The 25,495-nt window shown below is 46.6% G+C and overlaps 2 non-coding genes across 2 annotated transcripts; one reads left to right on the forward strand and one right to left on the reverse strand.

The window, feature by feature from the left end:
• Nucleotides 1-14,660: 14,660 nt before the first annotated feature.
• On the reverse strand, nucleotides 14,661-14,733 carry trnae-uuc. Its single transcript has one exon. It is a non-coding gene; the product is annotated as a tRNA-Glu (tRNA).
• Nucleotides 14,734-17,104: 2,371 nt separating this feature from the next.
• trnak-uuu lies at nucleotides 17,105-17,177 on the forward strand. The gene has a single exon. It is a non-coding gene; the product is annotated as a tRNA-Lys (tRNA).
• The last annotated feature ends 8,318 nt before the right edge of the window (nucleotides 17,178-25,495 follow it).

Consider the following 25,495-nt stretch of genomic DNA (forward strand, 5'->3'; position numbering starts at 1 on the left):
AAACCACACCGAAAGGTGTCAACACAAACTATCTCCAGATGGTTAAAGGAGGTAATGGTGGTAGCAGGAATAAATACTCATATCTTTAAATCTCACTCCACCAGGGCTGCATCTACGTCGGCAGCAAGAATGATGGAAGTGCCCCTTGATGACATCCTAGCAGCTGCAGGAAGGGGGAACGAAAGAACGTTCCAGCGGTTTTATAACAAACCCGTAATCGGACCAGGGGTATTTGCTCGTGCCATCTTAAGTTCTGTTACCTAGTTTTCCCACAGGTTTGGAGGGGAAGCTAATAAAACATTTATTTTTCTTTATTTTAAAGCATCAGTGTCGTTACTAACTACGTTATGTCTGAATGCTTTAATAATACTCTCATCCATGGTCAATCCATTCAGTGAGTGACGCCTGGATTCGTAACCGGCGTAAAATCACAGAGCTTTGAAATCTTCACGTAGTCACTCACGTGACTCCGAAGTAAAATAGTAAGATTAAACGAGAACTTACCAGTTTGAAGTTTGATCTTGATTTTATGAGGAGTTACGATGAGCGATTACGTGCCCACCGCTCCCACCCTCATATTATCAAGGTCATATGGAAGTTCTAGTTTTTTCACAATCTTACTATTCTCAGGTCTTCTTTGTTATCTGTGATTTAACACCGCTGCTTTGAAGATTGACGCGTACGCAGACGGACGGCCCTTCTTCACGTAATCGCTCATCGTAACTCTTCATAAAATCAAGATCAAACTTCAAACTGGTAAGTTCTCGTTTAATCTTACTATTTTATACAACTATCTGATGTGTTCACAAATAAGACTATGCCTGTTTCTCATCTAAACATTCCCAGCCAGGAAGAGCCAAAGCAATGGCTTTACATGAAAGATATCAAGATTCCTAAAATACACTCTGGCATCAACCTACTCATCGGAACAAATGCTTCAAAGGTATTGGAACCTTGGGAACTGGTCAACAGCCAAGGGAATGGACCATTCGCCATGAGCCCCCTACTCGGATGGGTCATCTATTGTCCCCTGATAAGAGACAACGAAAGCAGGGATGAAAATGGCTGCCCTGCTGCTGCTGTCAATCGAATATCTACCGTAAACTTAGAGGAGACACTGGTCAAGCAATAAAATCACGACTTCAGTGAAAGAACCAGCAAGGATGGGGAAGAAATGTCCAGAGAAGAGGTAAAGTTCTTGGATATCATGAATCACTCAGTGAAGATGATAGATGGACACTATTGTCTAGAATTACCTTTCAAACAAGAACGCATCAGTTTCCGGCATAACTGTTCCATTGCTGTGCTGCGCATCCAGAGCTTGAAGCACAGGTTTGGCAAGAATAAAACATTCATGATGAATATACATTTTTCCTCTCAGAAATGATTGATAATGTTATGCTGAAATGGTACCAATGGGCCAGCTGAATCGAAGTGATGGAGAGCTCTGGTACATCCCACACCATGGGGTGCATCACTCAAGCAAAGGTGGTCATTGACTGTGGGGCAGTCTTCAAATGAGCATCACAACTGCCAACTGCTGCAGGGTCCAGACATTACCAACTCATTCATTGGAGATCTCATCAGATTCAGACAAGAACCGGTTGCTTTGATGGCTGATATCAAAGCAATGTTTCATCAGCTCAAGGTATCAGAAAAGCATATTGACTACCTGCGGTTCCTGTAGTGGCCTGAGGGTGATGTACAGCAAGGTCTTGTTGAATACCGGATGAAGGTACGTCTTTGTACGAGGAGGAGGAGCCATCTTTCCTCCATGACAGTCATCCTCATTTACTGGCCACCTAAACCAAACCCCTCCTTCCTATCTGACTTCACTGAACTCCTCACACTTGCCTCATCCCTCTCCCCACGTCTGCTGCTACTTGGTGACTTAAATATTCACATGGACTCCCCCACCTGCAAGCTTGCATCTGAATTCGCCTTTTTACTGGACAACTTCTCTCTCACTCAGCACGTCACCTTTCCCACCCATGACAAAGGTCACATCCTTGACCTGGTCTGCTCCACAAATCAACCGGTACTCGACCTCCATCCTTGCCTCTTCCCCCTCTCTGATCATAAGCTTATATGGTTCACCATCCCTTCTCCGACACCTCGCCCCCGCTTCCTCCGAGAAATCACCTTCCGTAATCTAAAATCCATTGATTCCCACCATCTCTCTGACCTGCTCTCCACCACTCTCCCCCTGGACTCAACCCCCATCTCACCTGATGATCTCACAAACCATCTTAACTCCACCTTGTCTACCTCCCTCAACACTCTGGCCCCCCTCAAAACAAGAACCGTAACTTTCAACACATCTTCACCCTGGTACACACCTGCACTTCGTAAACTGAAACAGACTGGTCGCCAACTCAAACGACTTATAAAGAAATCATCTCTCACAGTCCACCTTGAAGCTTACAAACTCCACCTCACTGACTACAAAGATGCTCTCATTGCTGCAAAATCTGCCTACCTCTCCCCCATATTCACCGATCCCTGCCTAAACCACAGAACCCTCTTCTCCACAGTGGGCAACCTCCTCAAGCCTCGAGCCAACACTCTCCCTACCTCTACTCCGGATCTCTGCAACTCATTCCTCCACTTTTTCGCTGATAAAATCAGCACCATCTATCAATCTTTATCCCCTGTACCCGACTCCCCAGCATCTACTCCACCACCTACCAAGGCCCCTCCTTTCAACAACTCCACTGACCTCCTTACCCCTCCTCCACACTGCTTCATCTCCCAGTTTGACCTGGTCACCCCTATTGAAATCTCCAAACTCATCAGCTCTTCCAAACCCACTACCTGCTCCCTCGACCCTCTCCCCACTCCCCTGTTGAAGTCCTGCCTCCCCGTTCTCTGCCCCTACCTCACTAATCTCTTCAACTCCTCATTGTCCCAAGGAATTGTCCCCTCCGCTTTCAAAACTGCTGCCGTTACACCAATCTTAAAGAAACCTGGTCTTGATCCCTCCTCTCTCATTAACTACCGCCCAATCTCAATCCTCCCCTTTCTTTCAAAAACCCTGGAGCGTATCGTTGCGTCGCAACTTCATTCCCACCTCCTTGCGTATAACCTACTTGAACCCCTCCAATCTGGCTTTCGCCCCCTCCATAGCACAGAAACTGCTCTCCTCAAAGTCCTCAACGACCTCCTCACCTCTGCTGACACTGGTACCCTCAACATCCTCATTCTCCTTGACCTGAGCGCAGCCTTCGATACAGTGAACCATAACATCCTGCTCACCAGACTCAAAGACCTCGGCATTGAAGGCTCTGCACTCAGCTGGCTCCGTTCCTACCTTTCCAACAGATCCCACTTCATCTCTCTCCACAACCACACCTCTGCTACAGCCGCAGTCACTCAAGGCGTTCCCCAAGGCTCCGTACTCGGCCCCCTCCTCTTCATTATCTACATCCTCCCCCTTGGTCAGATACTCCGCCACTTCAATCTGGACTTCCACTGTTACGCTGATGACACCCAGATTTACCTTGGCACCAAATCCCCCCACCACCCCCCCCCCCCCCCCCCCCCCCCCTCTCCCATGTCAAATCCTGTTTGTCAGCTATAAAAACCTGGATGCAACAAAATTTCCTCAAACTCAACAGCGATAAGACAGAATTCCTCCTCATAGGCTCCACACTCAGCAAAATCAATAACCCCACTCTCACCATCGACGGCACCACTGTCTCCCCATCTCCCCAGGCCCGCAACCTTGGCGTGATATTTGATTCCACCCTCTCCCTTGAGCCTCACATCCGCCATGTCATTAAAACCTCCTTCTTTCATCTCCGCAACATCGCCAAACTCAGACCCTCTCTCACACCGCCCGCTGTTGAAAGACTCATCCATGCCTTCATCTCCTCCCGACTGAACTATTGCAACTCACCTCTCCTTGGCATCAGCTCCACCTACATCAACCGACTCCAACTGGTCCAGAACGCAGCCGCCCGACTCATCACCCACACCAAATCCTGGCATCACATCACTCCAGTCCTCAAAAAACTTCACTGGCTTCCCATCTCCCACCGGATCACCTACAAAATCCTGGTCCTCACCTACAAAGCCCTCCACCATCTGCCCCCCCCATATCTCACTGACCTCCTCTCCACCTAAAACCCTCACGGTCCCTCAGATCCACATCAGCCGGTCTCCTCTCCATCCACAAGTCCAACCTCCGCAGTTTTGGGGACAGAGCCTTCTCCAGGGCAGCTCCCAGGCTCTGGAACTCCCTCCCCCAACTGATCCGCAATTCCGTGTCCCTCACCATCTTCCAGTCCTGCCTCAAGACCCATCTCTTCACCTCTGCCTATCCTTAGCCCCACGTCCCCGTCCCTTTTCATCTGTGCATTAATTGCCTCATACTGTGTTTTGTATTGAATTCTGTCTTTACTTTGTGTACTAGTCATGTCTCTACTATTTATTTCATTCCCCTTACATGTTTTTCCTCTACATGCTCAATTTTTGTAAGGTGTCCTTGAGACTCTTGAAAGGCGCCCATAAATAAAATTTATTATTATTATTATTATCTTGAGGAACGGTTGCTAGCCAGCAGCCGTCCGTTTTAACTCGTTTTTTTTTTGTTTTTATGAGTCCTGTTTAGTGATGTCTGGAGATATGGACTTTTTAATGTGTGGGGTAGGGGTCAATTTTACTTCTAGGTCCCTACCTGGTCGGTGAGGCAGCTCTTTCTCCGGGCTGCCCCGTCGACCCGTCCTCGTGGCCTACCAGCCGGCTTGGAGCGCCGCTTCCTGGCGGGGACCGCCCAGCACCTCGGCCTCTGTGGTGGCACAGCGCTGGAGCGCTATCGTGGAGCGGAGCGGGCGATGCCTTGCCTGGGTCGCCGCGCTGGATCGACGTGCTGGAGTTCCGGTGAGCTGTGACTGCCGTGTTCAACACCTCCGGGCTGCGGGTCTGCGGAGCGCAGCGGGCGGCGCCGATTTCAACATCGGCAGCCTGGGAGCTCCAAACGGCGCGGCCTTGTCGGCTTCGGAAGCCGCGGTCTCCAGCTAGAAAGCGGCCGTTCCAGGTGGCCCAGCCTCTGAGAGGACTCTCCCGACGCCGGGGCAAGACCACCCGGTGAGAACGGCCAGGAACATCGGGCCTCCGTAAAGGCAATTGCGGTGGCCTCAATAGGCCTGACTTTGGGTGAACTTGGGGTGGGGACTGGACATTGTGCCTTCCCCCACAGTGGTATCCATTGTGGGGGAATGATTTTTTGTCTGTAAGGTAATCCTGTTAGTCTTTGTCCAAGATGGCTGCCGTGAAGGGAGAGTGGACGCTGGCGCGCTTTAGCTGCCGCTGCTCTCTCTTCACATTGAGTTTTTGATTTTTTTGTTTTTGGACTGAATTCTGTTTTTAATTTGTGTTTCTGTGATGTCTTTATTATTTATTTTCTGATTATATGTTTATATTCCTGTTAATCTATGTAAGGTGTCCTTGAGATGTCTGAAAGGCGCCCAATAAATAAAATGTATTATTATTATTATTATTTGTGGAGCAGTGTCATAGAAACATAGAAAACATAGAAAATAGGTGCAGGAGGAGGCTATTTGGCCCTTCGAGCCAGCACCGCCATTCATTGTGATCATGGCGGATCATCCCCTATCAATAACCCGTGCCTGCCTTCTCCCCATATCCCTTGACTCCACTAGCCCCTAGAACTCTATCTAACTCTCTCTTAAATCCATCCAGTGATTTGGCCTCCACTGCCCTCAGGGAATTCCATAAATTCACAACTCTCTGGGTGAAAACGTTTTTTCTCACCTCATTCTTAAATGACCTCCCCTTTATTCTAAGACTGTGGCCCCTAGTTCTGGACTCGCCCAACATTGGGAACCACCCCCTCCCCTGGCACTTTCCGTTGCAACCGCAAGAAATGCAACACCTGTCACTTTACCTCCCCCCTCGACTCCATTCAAGGACCCAAGCAGTCGTTCCAGGTGCGACAAAGGTTCATCTGCATCTCCTCCAACCTCATCTACTGTATCCGCTGCTCTAGATGTCAGCTGATTTACATCGGGGAGACTAAGCGGAGGTTGGGCGATCGTTTCGCTGAACACCTCCGCTCAGTCGGCAATAACCTACCTGAACTCCTGGTGGCTCAGCACTTCAACTCCCCCTCCCATTCCCAATCCGACCTCTCTGTCCTGGGTCTCCTCCATTGCCAGAGTGAGCAACACCGGAAATTGGAGGAACAGCACCTCATATTCCGCCTGGGTTGCTTGCGTCCCGATGGCATGAACGTTGAATTCTCCCAGTTTTGCTAGTCCTTGCTGTCTCCTCCCCTTCCTTAACCCTTGAGCTGTCTCCTCCCATCCCTCCGCCCTCGGGCTCCTCCTCCTCCCTTTTTCCTTCCTTCTTCCCCCCCCCCCCCCACCCCCTATCAATCTGAAGAAGGGTTTCGGCCCCAAAACGTCGCCTATTTCCTTTGCTCCATAGATGCTGCTGCGCCCGCTGAGTTTCTCCAGCATTTTTGTGTACCTTGGGAACATTTTTCCTGCATCTAGCTTGTCCAGTCCTTTTATAATTTTATATTTTATAAGAACCCCCTCATCCTTCTAAACTCCAGTGAATACAAGCCTAGTCTTTTCAATCTTTCCTCATATGACAGTCCCGCCATCCCAGGGATCAATCTCGTGAACCTACGCTGCACTGCCTCAATCACAAGGATGTCCTTCCTCAAATTAGGAGACCAAAACTGTACACAATACTCCAGATGTGGTCTCACCAGAGGCATATACATCGGCAGAAAGAACCTCTTTACTCCTATACTGATATCCTCTTGTTATGAAGGCCAACATTCCATTAGCTTTCTTCACTACCTGCTGTACCTGTAAGCCAACATTCAGTGACCGGTGTACAAGGACGCCCAGGTCTCACTGCACCTCCCCCTTACCTAACCTAACCCCATTGAGATAATAATCTGCCCCCTTGTTTTTGCCGCCAAAGTGGATAACCTCACATTTATCTAAATTATACTGCATCTGCCACACATCTGCCCACTCACTCAACCTGTCCAGGTCACACTGCAACCTCCTAACATCCTCTTCACAGTTCACACTGCCACCCAGCTTTGTGTCATCCGCAAACTTGCTAGTGTTGCTCCTAATTCCCTCTTCCAAATCATTAATATATATGGTAAACAGTTGCGGCCCCAACACCGAGCCTTGCGGCACTCCACTCGCCACTGCCTGCCATTCTGAAAATGACCCGTTCACTCCTACTCTTTGCTGCCAACCAATTTTCTATCCATGTCAACACCTTACCCCCAATACCATGTGCTCTAATTTTAGTCACCAGTCTCCCGTGCAGGACCTTATCAAAGGCTTTCTGAAAGTCTAGATACACTACATCAACTGGCACCCCTTCATCCATTTTACTTGTCACATCCTCAAAAAATTCCAGAAGATTAGTCAAGCATGATTTCCCTTTCATAAATCCATGTTGACTTGGACCAATACTTTTATTGCTATCCAAATGCCCCATTATTACCTCTTTAATAATTGACTCCAGCATCTTTCCCACCATCGAAATCAGGCTAACTGGTCTGTAATTCCCCGTTTTCTCTCTCGCTCCTTTCTTGAAAAGTGGGATAACATTAGCTATCCTCCAATCCACAGGGACTGATCCTGAATCTATAGAACATTGGAAAATGATCGCCAATGCGTCCACTATTTCTAGAGCCACCTCCCTGAGGACCCTGGGATGCAGACCATCAGGCCCAGGGGATTTATCATCCTTCAGTCCCATTAGCCTACCCAATACTATTTCTCGCCTAATGAAAATTTATTTCAGTTCCTCTACCCCCTTAGATCCTCTGTCCTCCAGTACATCTGGGAGATTGTTTGTGTCTTCCTTAGTGAAGACAGATCCGAAGTACCTATTCAACTTTTCTGCCATTTCCTTGTTGCCCAGAATAATTTCACCCGTGTCTGCTTTCAAGGGACCCACATTTGACTTTGCTACTCTTTTTCCCTTAACATATCTAAATAAGCTTTTACTGTCCTTCTTTATATTCCTGGCCAGCTTTCCTTCATACTTCATCTTTTCAGCCCATATTGCCCGTTTTGTTTCCTTCTGGTGTCCTATGAAAGTTTCCCAATCCTCTGGCTTCCGGCTACTCTTTGCTGTGTTATACATCTTTTCTTTTAGTTTTATTCTATCCCTAACTTCTCTTGTCAGCCACGGTTGCCTCCTACTCCCCTTAGAATCTTTCTTCCTTTTTGGAATGAAATGATCCTGTGTCTTCCAGATTATGCCCAGAAATTCCTGCCATTGCTGTTCCACCACCATTCCTGCTAGGATCCCTTTCCAGCCTACTTTGGCCAGCTCCCCTCTCATGCCTTCATAGTCCCCTTTGTTCAACTGCATCACTGCCACTTCCAATTTAACCTTCTCCTTCTCAAATTGCAGATTAAAACTAATCATATTATGATCACTACCTCCAAGCGGTTCCTTTACCTCGAATTCTCTTAACATATCAGGTTCATTGGACAACACTAAATCCAGAATTGCCTTTTCTCTGGTCGGCTCCATTACAAGCTGCTCTAAGAATCCATCTTGGAGGCATTCTACAAACTCCCTTTCTTGGGGTCCTGAACCAACCTGATTTACCCAGTCTACCTGCATATTGAAATCCCCCATCACCACAGTGGCATTACCTTTGTTACATGCCAGTTTTAACTCCTGCTGCAACTTACACCCTACATCCCGGCTACTATTTGGGGGTCTGTAAATAACACCAATTAGTGTCTTCTTGCCTTTACAATTCCTCAACTCAATGCACAGTGACTCTACCTCATCAGTCCCTATATCTTCCCTCACAAGGGATTGAATTCCATCCCTCACCAGGAGAGCTACCCCCCTCCTCTGCCCACCTGCCTGTCCTTTCTATAGGGTGTATAACCCTGAATATTAAGTTCCCAGGCGCGATCCTCCTGCAGCCACGTCTCAGTAATCCCCACAATGTCATATTTACCAACCTCTAACTGAGCCTCAAGCTCATCTACTTTACTCCTTATACTTCTCGCATTCATATACAATACTTTTAATTCCTTACGCATCTCACCTTTCACATCGATCCCTATTACACTTAGCCATACTCTCCTATCCCTTTGTGAGCTTTCTTTCCCATTAATTCCGGGGTCATTAACTATCCCTTTACTCTCTTTCCCTTTAACACCATCCTCGACTATCCCATTTGACACCCCACCCCCTTTATTCAGTTTAAAACCACCCGTGTAGCAGTGGCAAACCTGCCAGAATGCTGGTCCCCCACCTGTTAAGATGCAATCTGTCCCTTTTGTACAGTTCCCCCTTACTCCAAAACAGATCCCAGTGATCTAAGAATCTAAATCCCTGCCCCGTGCACCAGCAGGTCCAGGAACAGCTTCTTCCCTGCGGCTGTCACTCTACTCAACAATGTACCTCGGTGACAGCCAATCACCCCCCCCCCCCCCCCCCACACCACACCCCCCGGACACTCCTCCCACAGGAAAAACACTATGTCTGTATACATGTAAAAAGATTTATTTATTGAAATCATATTCTATGTTGCTCTACCAGGGAGATACTAACTGCATTTCGTTGTCTTTGTACTGTACACTGACAATGACAATTAAAGTTGAATCTGAATCTGAATCTGAATCTGAGTTCCTCAGCCACACATTCAGGTCCCGTATCTCCCTGTTCCTGCTCTCGCCAGCATGAGGAACTGGAAGAAAACCGGAGATAAAAACCCAGGAGGTCCTGCTTTTCAGCATTTTTCCGAGCTCTCTAAAGTCACGCTGCAGAATATTCATCCCCTTCTTTCCGACATCATTTGTGCCGACATGCACTACCACTTCCGGATGTTCACCTTCGCCCTTGAGAATTTTCTGCACTCTGTCCATGACATCCTGGATCCTGGCACCAGGAAGGCAGCACACCATCCTCGCATCCCGTCTGTTGCCGCAGAAACCCCTGTCCGTACCTCTCACAATGGAGTCTCCAACTACAATGGCGTTGCCTGACGTTGGCCTCTTTGGTTTTGGTTCAACAGTCCTTTTTGCTTCGCAAGCCAGTCTGCCACTCAGTGTAATAATGTCTTCTGTCCCGACAGCTTCTAAGTGGGTGAACCTGTTCACAAGCGGTACAACACCCGGGGACCTTTGCATTCCATGTTTCCCTCCCTTTCTCACCGTCTCCCACCTTCTCTCTTCCAGTACCTTAGGTGTAAAAATCTTACTGTAGGACTTGTCGAGGAACGACTCCGTTTTTCGGATGAACCTGAGGTCATCCACTTGCTTCTCCAGTTCCCCAACACGGTCCTTCAGGATCTCTACCTGGATGCACTTCTCACATTTGTAGCAGCCAGAGGATTCATGCTGTCATCATCAAGTTATGCATACTCTACATTAAGGAAGACTGGTGAAGACAACAAAGCTCATTGCAGTAAAGAACAACTTCTATGTAGATGATTGTTTAAAGTCCATGCCTTCAGAACAGGAAGCAATTCAAATGGCAACACACCTGACTTCCCTCTGCCAAATGGCAGGATTCATGCTGTCAAAGTTGATCAGCAACAGCTGTGCTGTATTGGCATCTATTCCACAAGTAAACAGAGCCAAGGAGACCAGGGAGTTGGACTTGGACAAAGACAGTCTGCCTATGGAAACAGCACTGGGATTGCACTGGTGCATTGAAGCAGATGTGTTCAAGTTCAGGATTGTGGTACAGGAAGAACCATACACAAGACGAGGCATCTTGTTCATGGTTGACTCTATATACGACCCTTTGGGATTTCCAGCATCATTGACTGCCAGCCAAGCTGATTACGCAGGAGCTCTGCAAGAAAAAAACTTGGACGGGATGAGAGCATAATGCAAACCTTCTCTCAGCGATGGACAGGATGGTTAGCAGATCTCAACAAGATGTTGGAATTTAAAGTGGACCTGTCCATGAAGCCCGCAAACTTTGGTCAAATTAGATTGGCACAGATGCACCACTTTTCAGACGCAAGCGAAAGTGGCTACGGTAATGTTTCATATCTAAGACTGGAAGATGATAACAAAGAAGTGCATGTTGCATTCATAATGGGAAAAGCCAGAGTGGTACTATTGAAACAAATGATGATTCCCAGAATGGAGATACAGCTGTCAGAGTTGACATAATGCTGCTAAAGGAATTATAGCTTCTACTGGAGCAATCCATCTATTGGACTGATAGCACAACGGTGCTTAAGTACATCAACAACAAAACCAACACTTTCAAACATTTGTAGCAAACATCTCCTTTTTAAGGGATGCTACTGATGTATTGCAGTGGAGATATGTTGGCACAAAGGAAAATCCTGCAGATGAAGCCTCTAAAGAACTAACAGCAGACGCTTCTTAAGCAGTAAGACATGGATCAAGGGACCAGAGTTTCTCTGTAAGCCACAGAGAGTGGCCAAAGAACCTGGAATCTACAATCTCTGCTAATGATCCGGGAATCAAGCAAGACATCACAGTGAGCATCATTGTCAAGGATCCATTGGACTCAACAAATTATTTAATTACCTATTTCTCATCATGGAGGAAGCTGAAGGCTGTGGTAGCTTGGCTTCTTAAAGTAAGGACAGTGTTCTTGTTGTTTACTCGAAAAAGAAAGGAGATTGCAAGAGGTATCTTTGAAAAAAGATCCTGGCAAACTAAAGGAAAAGGTTAATAGAGAGATGCAAGTCTTTAAAGCATCACTCCGCGGGCAGTGTACATGTCCTGAAGATCTTCTCAAAGCAGAAAACGAGGTTACCTCTTTCTGTCAAAGACAAAGATTCAAAGAAGAACTATCAACATTAGCAACTGGTAAACATGGATTCAAAAGAAGCAGTCATTTGTACAAGCTAGATCCAGCGCTGGAGAATGGACTTCTAAGAGTAGGTGGTCACCTGAATAGACCAGCAATGCCTGACGAGGCCAAACATCCTATTATTCTCTTGAAGGACCTTCACATATCAACACTACTGTTATGACATATCCATGAATAGCTCGGACATGGAGGAAGAAATCATATGCTGTCTTGTCTTCATAAAAGATACTGGATTATCAAATCTAACTCCGCTGCAAAAGAGGTCATAAATGAGTGTGTTGTGTGTAGACAACAGCGGGGAACTGTTGGACAACAGAAAATGGCAGACTTGCCTCTGGAGAGGATTCTACCTGATAAGCCTCATTTGCAGATGCAGGAGTAGACTACTTCGGTCCTATAGAGGTTAAGAGAGGACGGTCTAGTTAAAAGGTATGGTGTAATCTACACTTGCATGGCGAGCAAGGCAGTACATCTTGAAGTTGCATCTACACTTGACACAGACTCCTGCGCTCATGCCTTATGAAGATTCCTCTGTCGACGAGGTCAAGTTTCATCTTTAAGATCAGACAATGGCACAAATATTATCGGGGCGGAAAGAGATTTGAGAGAAGCACTTAATGGCTTGAATCAGAACAAGATCCAGAATGCCATGCTTTAGCGAGGGATAAGGTGGAACTTTAATCCCCAGCAGGATCCCATCACGTCGGTGTTTGGGAACGATTGATTTGCATGGTTCGAAATATGCTGCGCTCTGTTCTTAAACAACAAGTGCTGGACGATGAAGGATTGCAAAGTGAATTTTGTGAAGTTGAAGCAATTTTAAATGATCGACCCATTACCAAGAATTCTGATGATCCAGGGGACCTGGAAGCACTCACACCAAACCATCTCTTCTGTTGAAGACCAAGCCAATATTTCCACCTGGACTTTTTGTGAAGGAAGACTTGTACATTAAACGCAGATGGAGACAGGTACAATATATGGCAGACCTTTTTTTGGAAACGGTGGACACAAGAATACTTGCCTTTAATCCAAGAACGACAACGATGGTCGAGGGTAAGAAGAAGCTTTATTCCAGGTGACATCGTTTTGGTGGTTGATTCAGCTGCATCACGAAGCTCCTGGCTAATGAGCAGAATATTGGAGATCATACATGATGCCCAAGATCTTGTGCGTACAGTACGACTTCAGACTAAGAACAATATCTTGGTAGGACCTATAACTAAGATATGTCTAATCCAAGAAGCCAAACATGAAGCCAAACAAGAAGCCAAAGAAGAAGATTGAAGAATCACTAAAGAAGTTCGAATGCTAACACATAGTGTATATCTTTTGTGTTTGATAATGTGTTAAGCTTTTATAGCACCTTTTAATTTCTATTGGTAATTGTTTCGTTATTTACGTAGAACAATTAGGGGCCGGTATGTAGGAGCCATTCATGCTTAAGCTGGTTTCTGTTAGCATCTTATATTGTTTTATCTAGATATTTCTAGCAGTGTTATTTTGAACGTTTGAGGGTGGGCTTTTGATATGTAGAAGGGCGTGACATATATGATCGAGGAAGAGGGACTGACCAGATCAGACCAGCCACAGGATTTGGAGAGAAAACAGTTCTTACCAGTATAGTAAGAACGGAAAACTACAATTTGTATAAGAATAATGAGGATCTGGTATGCTCATTTTTTTTGTTTGTACAACTACTTCAATAAAGAACTAATTAAGCTGGAAATAACGACGGGAAGATCCGTTTTTGTTTGTCTGCGTACGATCACTCCCACCAACCCGTGGAGTAATGTCAATGGAAAGTTGGACATTGGAAAAGCTTGAAATTGCCATTACAACTTAATGTGTGTTATCTGAATCCTGCCGACTACGCCAAATGTTGTGTTCAAGATCACCAGTCAGATAACAGTTTTGATTCACTCAGTAATTTATTACACTGCTAAATAAGGCACATACACTTACGAATCCCCGAATATCCCCGAACGCACTGGCAAACCCCGAGTGCACAGCAGAGCACGCCATAGGATGTTTCTACACACACTCACATACACCCATACACAGGCGCATCAGAGCACGCCACAGGCTGTTTCGTTCTTGATCGCCTGGCGCCGTTGGCGAGCCGGTCCAAGGCTGATGTTCTCTCACTAAAAGGGCGCCCAACACCATTATTTATGGCATTTCATATCAGAGCACTGTCCCCTCCATGAGCCAATCATAAGCCCCCCTTGTCTGCAACGTTTCTACGCAACTAGCGGCGGGGTGGGGGGTGGGGGGTGGGGGGGGGGGTGGGGGGGGGGGGGGGGGGGGGGGTCTACCCAACTATTGCTGTTGTGTTGTGTTTGCCAGTGTTTCCGCTTTCCCATAGCATGGCCCTGGAGACTGCGTCCCCAGGCAATGACCACCACGTGCGAGGAGATAATGTGTATGGAAACTTGTTTTCGAGAGGCTATGGAATGTAGGGCTGCTAACTTAGCTAATAACTATAACCCTTCAGTTTTACCCTTACACTACATCCTGGGAAAAAGGTTCTGACTCTCTACCCTCTCTATGCCTGTCATAATTTTATATACTTCTGTCAAGTCTCCCCTCAACCTCTGACATTCCAGAATAAATTATTCAATTGGTCGAATCTCTTTTTATAATAAATACCCTCTAATCTAGGCAGCATTCTGGTAAACGGCTTCTGCGCTCTCTCCAAAGCCTCAAAATCCTTCCTGTAAATGGGACAACATGCTATTCCAACATCTATATTTAATGTTTTTGTGTGAATGAATGGATATATGTGATGATTGGGGAGTCAACTTGCAATATAAAGGCAGCGCCCGAACAGGGACTTGAACCCTGGACCCTCAGATTGAAAGTCTGATGCTCTACCAATTGAGCTACCCAGGCTCTCTGCAGAAAAAGAATAGGTGACATTTCATGTTGGGACCCTTCTTCAGACTGAGAGTCAGGGGAAAGGGAAACAAGAGATATAGACGGTGATGTGGAGAGATGTAGAACAAATGAATGAAAGATATACAAAAAAATAACGATGATAAAGTAAACAGGCCATTGGTAGCTGTGTGTTAGGTGAAAATGAGTTACAGACAATGAGACTCAACAGGACGACTTTGAAGCTGGCACAACGACTTGGGTGAGGGTGGGATGGAGAGAGAGTGGATGCAAGGGGTTACCTGAAGTTAGTGAAATCAATAGTCATACAGCTGGGTTATAAGCTTCCCAAGTGTAATATGTGTCTATCTTCACTTTAAACCAGCATCTGCATTTCCTTCCTTCACAAGGTTTACTGGGAATGGTTTCAGGGCGAGAGATTTTACCTGCAAGCCGAGAATGGCAGAACAGCAGATGTTGTCCTTGGAAAGTTGAGATGACATTTTTGTTAATCAAGCAGAGACTAGCACTGATCTGTAATTCTTTGCAAGAAGGACTAGTGGATGCAACATTAACGTGTCTTCAGGAAGGCACTACAAACACTACAAAGGTACAATAACCACCAGGGGGCGCCGAACGATTGGCAGTCTGTCTGTTTTTTTTTGTCTTTTTTTTAATCTTTAGTGTGTGTTAAAAGTTTATGTAAATGTTCTCCTGTTTGTTTTATGTGGGGGGGAGGGGGTTGGGGGAAACTTTTTTTTCAGTTTCTCACCTTGCCGGAGATGCAATTACTTTATGGATCATATCTCCGATCTAACATCGATGGAGCTAGAGGCCTCCTCGGACTGACCTTGAGCGCCACCGCTGGGCGTGGACTTATCATCGGAGTCAATCCCTTGCCTGGGATCTCTCCAACCATGGTCCGCGGACTTACCATCAAGGGCTCGCAGTCTCGGGAGAGGCTTGTCGGGAGCGCCAATGAACGCAGAGGCTCGACCAGCCCCGATGCAGGGTCCGATCGCCGGTGCAGGGGAGGTGACATCCCGCCGATGCAGGAGCTGATCACCTCGACGCGGAGGGCCCAAACGCCGCCGGCTATGGGAGTCAAGATCATCCTGTCAATGGAGGGCTCGAGGCCCCCGACCGCGGGAGAGCAAAGAAGGGAAGAGATTGAACATTTTTTTTTGCCTTCCATCACAGTGAGGAATGTGGAGGAGTCACTGTAGTGGATGTTCATGTTAAAGTGTGTTCTGTGTGTTCTGTTGCTTTTTATTTGTATGACTGTCTTGGCAAATGAAATTCCTCATATATTGCAAAACATACTTGGCTAATAAAGTATTATTGTGATTGTGATTATGATTGTGAACACCAACTAAACTACAAGCCGGAAACTGCATAGGGGACTTCAAGCTTTTGCACTAATATTGCTTTATATATATATTGAACTCTCTAGTTTATTGTGTTATCGATACGTACTGTGTTAACAGACCTGTTATGCTGCTACAAGTAAAAGCCCTGTCCCACTATATGAGTTCATTCAAGAGTTCTCCCGAGTTTGCCCTGATTCGAACTCGAAGATTTACTGTAATGGCCGCTCGTAGGTACTCGGGACTCTCGTGGACATTTTTCAACATCTTGAAAAATCTTCACGAGTCTTCCCGAGCTTACCGCATTTCCCGAGTTCCTGCCGTTAGCGTTACGAGCCGTTAACAGACGTCCCCGAGCTCCGACGTACCCGCTACGTTCATTCTACGTGCTTACCACGAGTTTGATTTTTTTTAAAACTCGGGAGAGCTCTTGAATGAACTCGTACAGTGGGACAGGGCTTTTAGAATTTTATTGTCCCGTTTTTGGTACATATGACAATTAAACAGTCTTTATTCTTGCATTGAATGGACAAATGAGGGAAAATACTTTGTTAGGCTGCCGGGAGAGAACTGGGAATGGTGTAAGTGGTTACCTTTTATTCTACATTCCCACTTTTAGATCCTTTAGTATCAGGTTTTTTATATAATGCCCTCAGAGGGCTGGCTGTGCTTATTTTGGATGAATTTTTGGAAAGAATATGTTCCATGCACGATTTCTTGGATCTTAACAAAGTCCAGCACAAAATTTAGGTGATGGGGGCTCATCATGCCTATGGCATGGCACTGCTATAATAAAGCATAAAGCATGGGGAACCTGGGCAGAAATTCAAGAACAGATGACTAATTTGCCAACGAAAGCAAACTTCAAAGGAAAATCATTGGATCCATGCTCTGGGTAAAGCTGAAATGTCATTCCAGGTGAAGAAGGAAGAAATACAGTCGACGAGGCACCAGACTGACTGCCATGTTAAATCGTCCTGCACTTACTACTGAGTGCTAATTACACGTCATTAATGACAACAGCCTGGGTAGCTCAGTCGGTAGAGCATCAGACTTTTAATCTGAGGGTCCAGGGTTCAAGTCCCTGTTCAGGCGCTGCCTTTATATTGGGGTGGCACAGGGGTGCAGCTTTATAGACCCAGTTTCGATCCAGACTACAGGTGCCATCTCTACAGAGTTTGTATGTTCTCCCCATGACCACATTGGGTGCTCCGGTTTCCAAAGTCATACAGGTTTGTAGATCCATTGTAAATTGTCCCTAGTGTGTAGGATGGTACTAGTGTACGGGGATCACTGGTCTGCGCGGACAGTAGGCGGAAGTGCCTGCTTCCGTGCTGTATCTTTTAACTCTAAACTTCACCTGATAATTTTTTTTGCCAACTACTTTTCACTGCAACGGTCACCTTCAAAAGCCTCGAGCAGGGAAGGGAAAGGGAGTTAAGTTTGTATAGAACTAGAAATACCTAAAAGAGGACAAATGTTTTAGGGTCAAACCAAAGAAGACCGGCCCAAAACAATACAGGGTCATATTTGTTCTTGAAACATTACTTTCCCTGTTCCCAACTCAGCTGATCAGGTATGGAAACTCTCCTCCGATCTCCTCGAGAGATGCTGCATGACCCGCTTAATTCATCCAGGTCTCTAAATATCTGCTTAGTTTTAGTTTAGTTTAAAGAAACAGTGCGGAAACAGGCCCTTCGGCCCACCAGTTCCGGCCCACCATTGATCCCCGCACATTAATACTATCCTACACAAACTGGGGACAATTTACACTTATATCAGGTCAATTAACCTACACACCTGTATGTCTTTGGAGTGTGGGAGGAAACCAAAGAACTCGGAGAAAACCCACGTGGTCACGGGGAGAATGTACAAACTGTAAACAGACGGCACCCATAGTCGGGATCAAATCCAGGTCACTGGCAATGCAAGCGTGGTGAAGGGGCTGTCCCACTTGGGCGACCTATTTGGTGAGTTTAGAGGAGTTTAGGAGAGTTTGAGAAAATGCCATGTTGAAGACCTCCTTCGACTACGTTGAAGACCTCCTTCGACCTCCTTCGACTATGTTGAAGACCAGCTTCAACTAGCTACGATTAGCTACGACTAACTTCGGGAAAATTGGACACCGAATATTGGAGGGTGAAGACGACCTCCTTCAATCTCCTTCGACCTCCCTTCGACTATGATGAAGATTATCTACGACTACCTTCCACTACCCTCGATTACCTACGACTAACATGCCGACCTACTACCACCTACTACATCTAAACCTACGCGTAAAAAAAGTATTGAGTTTTTTCCATGGCGACTTTTTTTACTCTCGGGCATTTTATAACATATTGAAAAAACGCCGCAAATTAGCTGAGACCTCGAGTACGAGGAGACCACTCTCGAGCATGAAGGAGAGTTACGAAGACCTCCTACGACCTCGTGACGACCATGCTGCGAGTATGAGTCGAGAGCAAACTCGGCAGAACTCGCGGATTAGGTCGTCCAAATGGGGCAGGCCCTTAAGTCGGCAACTCTACCGCTGTGCCACTGTGCCGCCCATATCCTGTATTCTGCTGCTGTATCCTGTATTGCCACTGGTCCAGTGGATCCATCAACCCATTACTTGTTCCCTACATAAATCTACACGACAATTCCTGCATTCTTGCATTCCTGACTTTACGTACTCCAATGTTGCTGCCTGTTCACCTACAAAGTGGGCAACTCCTTCTTCTTCTCCATTCTCTCTGAAAGGAATACTAGGTTGGATTGGCAAATACCATCTTCATCTTTTTAGGACATTCCAAATAAATTCAGAGCTGACGAAGTATTTCTGAAGATAGACACAAAATGCTGGAGTAACTCAGCAGGTCAGGCAGCATCTCTGAGAGAAGGAATTAGTGATGTTTTGGGTCAAGACCCTTCTTTAGACTGATGTCAGGGTAGTGGGGGGTACATTGATAAGGAAGTGTAAGGTGTGAAAACAGGACATAGGGAATGGAGATCAAGGAAAATGTAGAATAGATGGGAGAAGGTAACAACAAAGCAAACAGAGATAAATGTAGTCGGAGACAGTAAGACTAGTTGGAGAACTAGTAAAGGGGAGGGGATGGACAGAGAGGGAAAGGAAGGGCTACTTGAAGTTGGAGAAGTCAATGTTCATACTGCTGGGGTGTAAGCGGCCCAAGAGAAATATGAGATGTTGTTCCTCCAATTTGCACTGGGCCTCAATCTGACCATGGAGGAGATCCAGGGCATAAAGGTCAGTGTGGGAATGGGAGGAGGAGTTAAAGTACTTCTGAAGATAGACGCAAAATGCTGGAGTAGCTCAATGGGACAGGCAGTTTCTCTGGAGCAAATAAATAGAGAACATTTCGGGTCGAACCTTTACTTCAGACTGAGAGTCAGTGGGAAGGGAAACTAGGGGTATGAAATTAGTCAGTCAGTCAGTCAGATTTATACATCACATACACAATAAAGTGCAGTGAAATGAACTTGCCAGCAGCGGTACAATCAAAAAAGAACACACAATCTACATATTACTGAATGTCTGATCTTGACCACTTCCTGTTATTCTGTATATTGATTTTAGAAAAAACGCTGCCGCTTATGGCTGTGATTTTTGGCCATCTTACTCAGAGTCCCCCTCCGCTGCGCAGGACAAGATGATTTTTCTCATCGATGAAAAATAAAAGAGTTATTAGTGTTTAAATAAGGTTGAGATTTTCTCTCCTGAAGGCCACGCCCCCTCCAGAGGGACTATAAAACCGAAAGTGTTGAGCGCCTCAGTCAGTCCCTGCAAGATGGGGGAGCGAGAGGGTCACGTCTCTCAGTCTGAGCTGTGAATAACACTGAACACATGTCCACTAAACTGTGAGTGGTTTTACTGACCTGTCAGTGTCCTTAATGTGGTTTGAAAATATAGTTTGGAAATGCTAAAGCTGTGTTGCCTTTGGTTTGGAAATGCTAAAGCTGTGTTGCCTTTGGTTTGGAAATGCTAAAGCTGTGTTGCCTTTAGTTTGGAAATGCTACAGCTGTGTTGCCTAATTAAAGTTGCCTTGCCTAATTAAAGTTGCCTTGCCTTCTATATAATTAAAAGTCTAATCTTGACCACTTCCTGTTTGCGCTTTATATTGATTTTAGAAAAAATGCTACCACATTCGACTGTGATTTTTGGCCATCTTACTCAGTCTCCCTCCGTTCATCAGGTGCCGGGGATTTTTCCCATCGATGAAAAATAAAAGAGTTATTAGTGTTATAAAATGTTGAGATTCTCTCTCCTGTCAATCACGCCATGAAGGCCACGCCCCTTCTGGTGGGAGGGGAGGAGGGACTATAAAAACCAGAAGTGTGGGCGTGGCTCATTCTCTGCAAGATGGAGGAGGGAGAGGTCATGACTCACTGTCTTTAGTGGCCTTGTACCTTGCTAGAAATGGTACGAAACTGCACTTGAATTTGGTGGCCTTGTACCCTGCTTGAATTAGATTAGATTAGATTCGGTCTGAACGAAATTTCGTTGCCTGCAGTCCAATCCAATCCAATCCAACTTTATTTGTTAAGCACTTTAAAACAACCAATGTTGACCAAAGTGCTGTACAGAAGAATAAACAAGACATCATAAACAGACAACATAACAGCAAAGTGCTTTACATAAATTAAATAATAAGTTCCATTACAAACCATAGAAAAAGGTTAAAAAAAAATGAATAAAATGGACACAACACATTTTAGAGTTCAACACAAACGTCCCCCCACAGCAGAATCAAAACTTTCCACTATGGGGAAAGGCACCAGAAAGTTAAGTCCTCTTCCTCTGTGAAACACCCGAGGTCAGGGCCCATTTGTGGCCTTGCAGCCAGTCCGATGATTTTCAGGGCCCTCTTGCCGTGAAGATGGAACTTCGGCGTCGGGTGAAACATTCCTCAGCGGCTTGGAGAAGTCTGGAGCGGCTGCCTCTTCCCTGGGGACCGGGGCACTCGTAGTCCTCAGGCCGCGCCGGTTGTAGCTCCGACCCCGGCGAACTCGAAACCTGGCTCTGCGGCGCTCCAAATCCAGCGCCGCCCGCGGCCGGACGCCCACAGCCCCAGCTCCGCGATGTTGGGATCGACAGCCACAGCGTTCCAGAGCTTACCGCACGGCGACCCGGTAAGGCATCGCCCGCTCCCTGTTAGTATCCCAGCGCTGCACCACCGCCGCCGAAGCTGTAGTCCCGGCCGGTCCCGACAGGAAACGCCGCTCCATTCTCGATGGTAGGCCGCGAGGACGGGGTGAAGAAGCAGCTTGGAGGAATGCTGCCTCTCCGACCAGGTAGGGGACTAAGAAATAAAGTTTCCCCCTTCCCCACCCTCACCCCCCCACATAGAAGACCTCCACTAACATTTTTTAACAGGACTTAAAATAAAATAAAATTAAATTAAAAAGGAGTAGAGACGGACTGCGGGCAGGCAGCCATACACAGACGGCGCCCACTCCCGCTAAGAGTGGGCGCCGTCATACACAATAATAATAAATAACAAAACATACAATAAACACAAATTAACATCCACCACAGTGAGTTCACCAAGCACCTCCTCACTGTAATGGAGTCAAAAATCTTAGAGTCTGTCTCTTCCCTCCCTGTTCTCCCTCTGCGCTGAGGTGATCCAGGCCAAAGATGACGCCCTCCAGTCCAGCAGACCTCCGAAGTGATGTCGCCGCCGCCTCAGCTCCGATTCGGGCCGCTGCCGAAAGCCGGAACGCCGCCTCCACTCCGAGTCGGGCCGCCACCGCCTCAGCTCTGAGTCCGGCCGCTGACGAAAGCTGGAACGCCGCCTCAGCGAGTCGGGCCACCACCGCCTCAGCTCCGAGTCGGGCCACTGCCGAAAGCTGGAACGCCGCCTCTGCGAGTCGGGCCGCCGCTGCTTCAGCTCCGAGTCCCGCCGCCTCAGCTCCGAGTCGGGGCGCCACCGCTCAGCCCTGAAGTAGGCCAGCCTAGTCCTGGCTGGCTCTGCCTCCGGAGCCTCGAGGTCGGTCGCAGTTGGAGACCGCCAGCTCCGCCATTAGGCCTCAGCGCAGACGGAGGCAGAGAAGGGAGATACGACAAGAAAAAGTCACATTCCCCTGAAGGAAGAGACAAAAAAACATGTTTCACCCCCCCCCCCACACATAACGCAACCTAATAAACTAAAATTTAACTAAAACAAGACAAAAAAAACAACAAAAAAAGTAAAAACAGACGGACTGCAGGTGAGCCGCAGCTGTTCAACAGCGCTGCCATTTCAAGGAATAGCCGTGAGTCAACTGCCAGCCCACCAGCCGTGAGTCAACTGCCAGCCCACCAGCCGTGAGTCAACTGCCAGCCCACCAGCCGTGAGTGAGTGAGCTGCCAGCACAACAGGCTTGAGTGACTGAGCCACCAGCATAAGAATCCATCCGGCCCACAATGTCCATACTAGCACTCTGGAAACCAGTAACTTCAGCCCACAACACCTATACTAGCGCTCCAGAAGGTGCCCCCCCCCCCCCACTGGCCACCAATATTGGAATTGGTGGAGAGGTAAAATATTGCATTGGGGGACCAGCCCTCCCGTGTGAACATGGGACCCAACAAGTCCCACTTAGTCTAGTGCACAATAATTTAACACAAACATCCACCACAGCATTCTTCACTGTAGTGGAAGGCACAAAGTACAGTCAGTCCTCCTCCATTGTTCCCCCGTGGTTGGGGCCATAAACCTCCGCAGTCACCACTGTGGGCGGCCAGATGTACAGGCCCTCTCAGTGGGATGGTAAGTCACGAATCGGCGCCTCCCTACCGGAGACCGCGGCTTCAGGATGTTGTAGGTCGGAGCTCTTTGCCGGGGGTCCCCGGCTCCAGATGTTAATTCCACACCACGCCCGCTGCTGAAGCTCCAGGCCCGACTCCGGGAAAGGCCGCACCAATCCATGGTGTTAGGCCGTGAGAGAGGCGACATGGAAAAAGTCACCTCTCAGTGGAGGAGGCGACCGAAAACAGTTCACCCCTTTCCCCTCCTCACCATCCCCCACACAAGACACACCAAGAGACATTAAAACATCACATTTGGACACACTAAAAAAAAACAAAAAAGTAGAAATGACAAACACGCTGCTGGCAGGGCAGCCGACTCGCAGCGCCCCCACCTAATTGGTTCAGAACAAATTATAGCTGGCACCGATGACCAAGGAAAGGTGGAGTCAACAATGATCCGTTGTTGGCTGTGGAAGAACCTTTTGGCAGGATAACCAGGGTGGGGGAGGGATGGTGAGAGAGGGAACACAGGGGTTACTTGAAATTAGAGAAATCAATACTCATATTGATTCACCCCCGAAGAACCGCGCACTGACCGGCGGCAGCGGTGGGGCCTCGCGATCGATCCACGATTAGGGGTCGATGAGCATGAGGGGGGAGGGAAAGACAATGGGGACCCGGCGTGGGGGGCTGCCATGAGGGACAGTGGGAGAACAAAGGGGAACCCAGTGTGTGGGGGAGGGGAGTGGGCATTCCAGTTTAGAATCATCTGCCTAGCGGATAAAGCTGTGTTTGTTTGTTTGTTCGTTCGTTCCGGTGAAGGCACTGTGCACATCGCAGCCTTATCTGTGGCAACAGTGGCTTATCTTTTTTCTTTTTTTTCACTTTAAATTTAATTTTAATTGCACTTTTTCATGTACCTTGTTGTGTGTTATGACTGTTGGCAGACCAATTGCCCTCTGGCGATGAATAAAGTTCTGTCGTATCATATCGTATCGTATTGCATACCGCTGGGTTGTAAATATGAGGTGGTGTTCCTCCACTTTGAGTGGGGCCTCATTCTGGCAGTGGAGGAGGCCCAGGGCAGAAAGGTCAGTATGGGAATGGGAAGGGCAATTGAAGTGTTTGTCATCCGGGAGATCGTGTAAGCTAGGCAGACTGAGAGTACTGATCAGACTGAGTACTTCTGAAATGTTACCACAATTGTAATATTACACTTTGATCTGGTGCAAATAGCAACATGACGTTGATTTTGCCAGAAGTACAAATATGGACTAGAAGCATTGATGATAACTGCTTTACAAAAGTAATCCCTCAAGTTCACCTTTGTTCCAACTCTCACTTTAAAAGTCAGCACCTCTAATAATGCAGCACTCCTTCAGTGCTCTAAATGAAATGTTAACACAGATTAGTGTAGGAAGGAACTGCAGATGCTGGTTTAAACCAATGATAGACACAGAAAGCTGGAGGAACTCAGCGGATCAGGCAACAATTCTGGAGAAAAGGAATAGATGACATTTCGGGTCAAGACTCTTCTTCAGACTGCAAGTCAGGGGGAAGGGAAACGAGAGACGTAGACAGTGATATAGAGAGATATACAGAACAAATGGATGAAAGATGTGCAAAACAATAACAATGATACTTTGGCCATTGTTAGCTGTGGGCTAAGTGAGAACAAGTTACATGCTTTGAAATTCAACAGGACGACTGAAGCTGGTGCAACGACTCGGGTGAGGGAGGGACGGAGAGAGGGGATGCAAGAGTTATGTGAAGTTAGAGAAATCAAAACTCATACTGCTGGGTTGTAAGCTGCTCAAGCAAAAGATGCGGCGCTGTTCCTCCAATTGCAACATAGATTACTCTTATTTAGGACTTGAATCCATTATATCCTGATTTGTGGTTGATTGCATAACAAAATGCACTTGAAATTTGATTTGCTCTGGCCTGTCATGTCAATATCTCTCCATTTGTCAAGTATCATCTCATAATCAGGGGTTCCCTTAAATAGTTTAGATTTTTCAATCCATTCTTTGATTTACTGACATCGATTGCTTACTTGATTATGCTTCCTCATGTAGTTGTATTCTCCCTATTTCTGTCTCCATCGCTACTAATATTGCTTGATTTGCGCTAAATATCTAAATGATCAGTTAATTAACACCAATTTGGCATGGGAGGAGTTGTAATTGCAGGCATAGAATGATAATTTGGCTAACCTCTGACAAGTTACTCACTTTTAACACCAAGTTCATTATCCAACATTTATTGATGAAGCCAACATTTAGAATGATTTTTAAAATGTAATTGACATTTTTTTGGAGTTCATTTGTTTAAAACGTCCAAAAGCTCATAATTCTTATTTGGTGTTGAGCAGGACACTTAAGCGGGGGTTGTTGTCTATTCAGTCCACATCTGAAATACTGCATTTGGTTTGGAGCATCAAGGCAAATGTCTAGATCTTGGAATCAGTGCAGAGATGGATCATGTGAATGAGTTAAGAGGAAACATATGAACATTTTGAACAAGGTTAGTTTGGAAAATAAAACTTCATGGTAACATTGCGGCATGCATAGTAGATTGGCTAGGTAACAGAGAATGGACATAGAAGAAGGTCTGAAGAAGGGTTTCGACCCCGAAACGCTGCCAATTTCCTTTTGCTCCATAGATGCTGCCTCAC

Source organism: Amblyraja radiata, chromosome 12 (genome assembly GCF_010909765.2).
Source record: "Amblyraja radiata isolate CabotCenter1 chromosome 12, sAmbRad1.1.pri, whole genome shotgun sequence".
Classification (NCBI taxonomy): Eukaryota; Metazoa; Chordata; class Chondrichthyes; order Rajiformes; family Rajidae; genus Amblyraja; species Amblyraja radiata.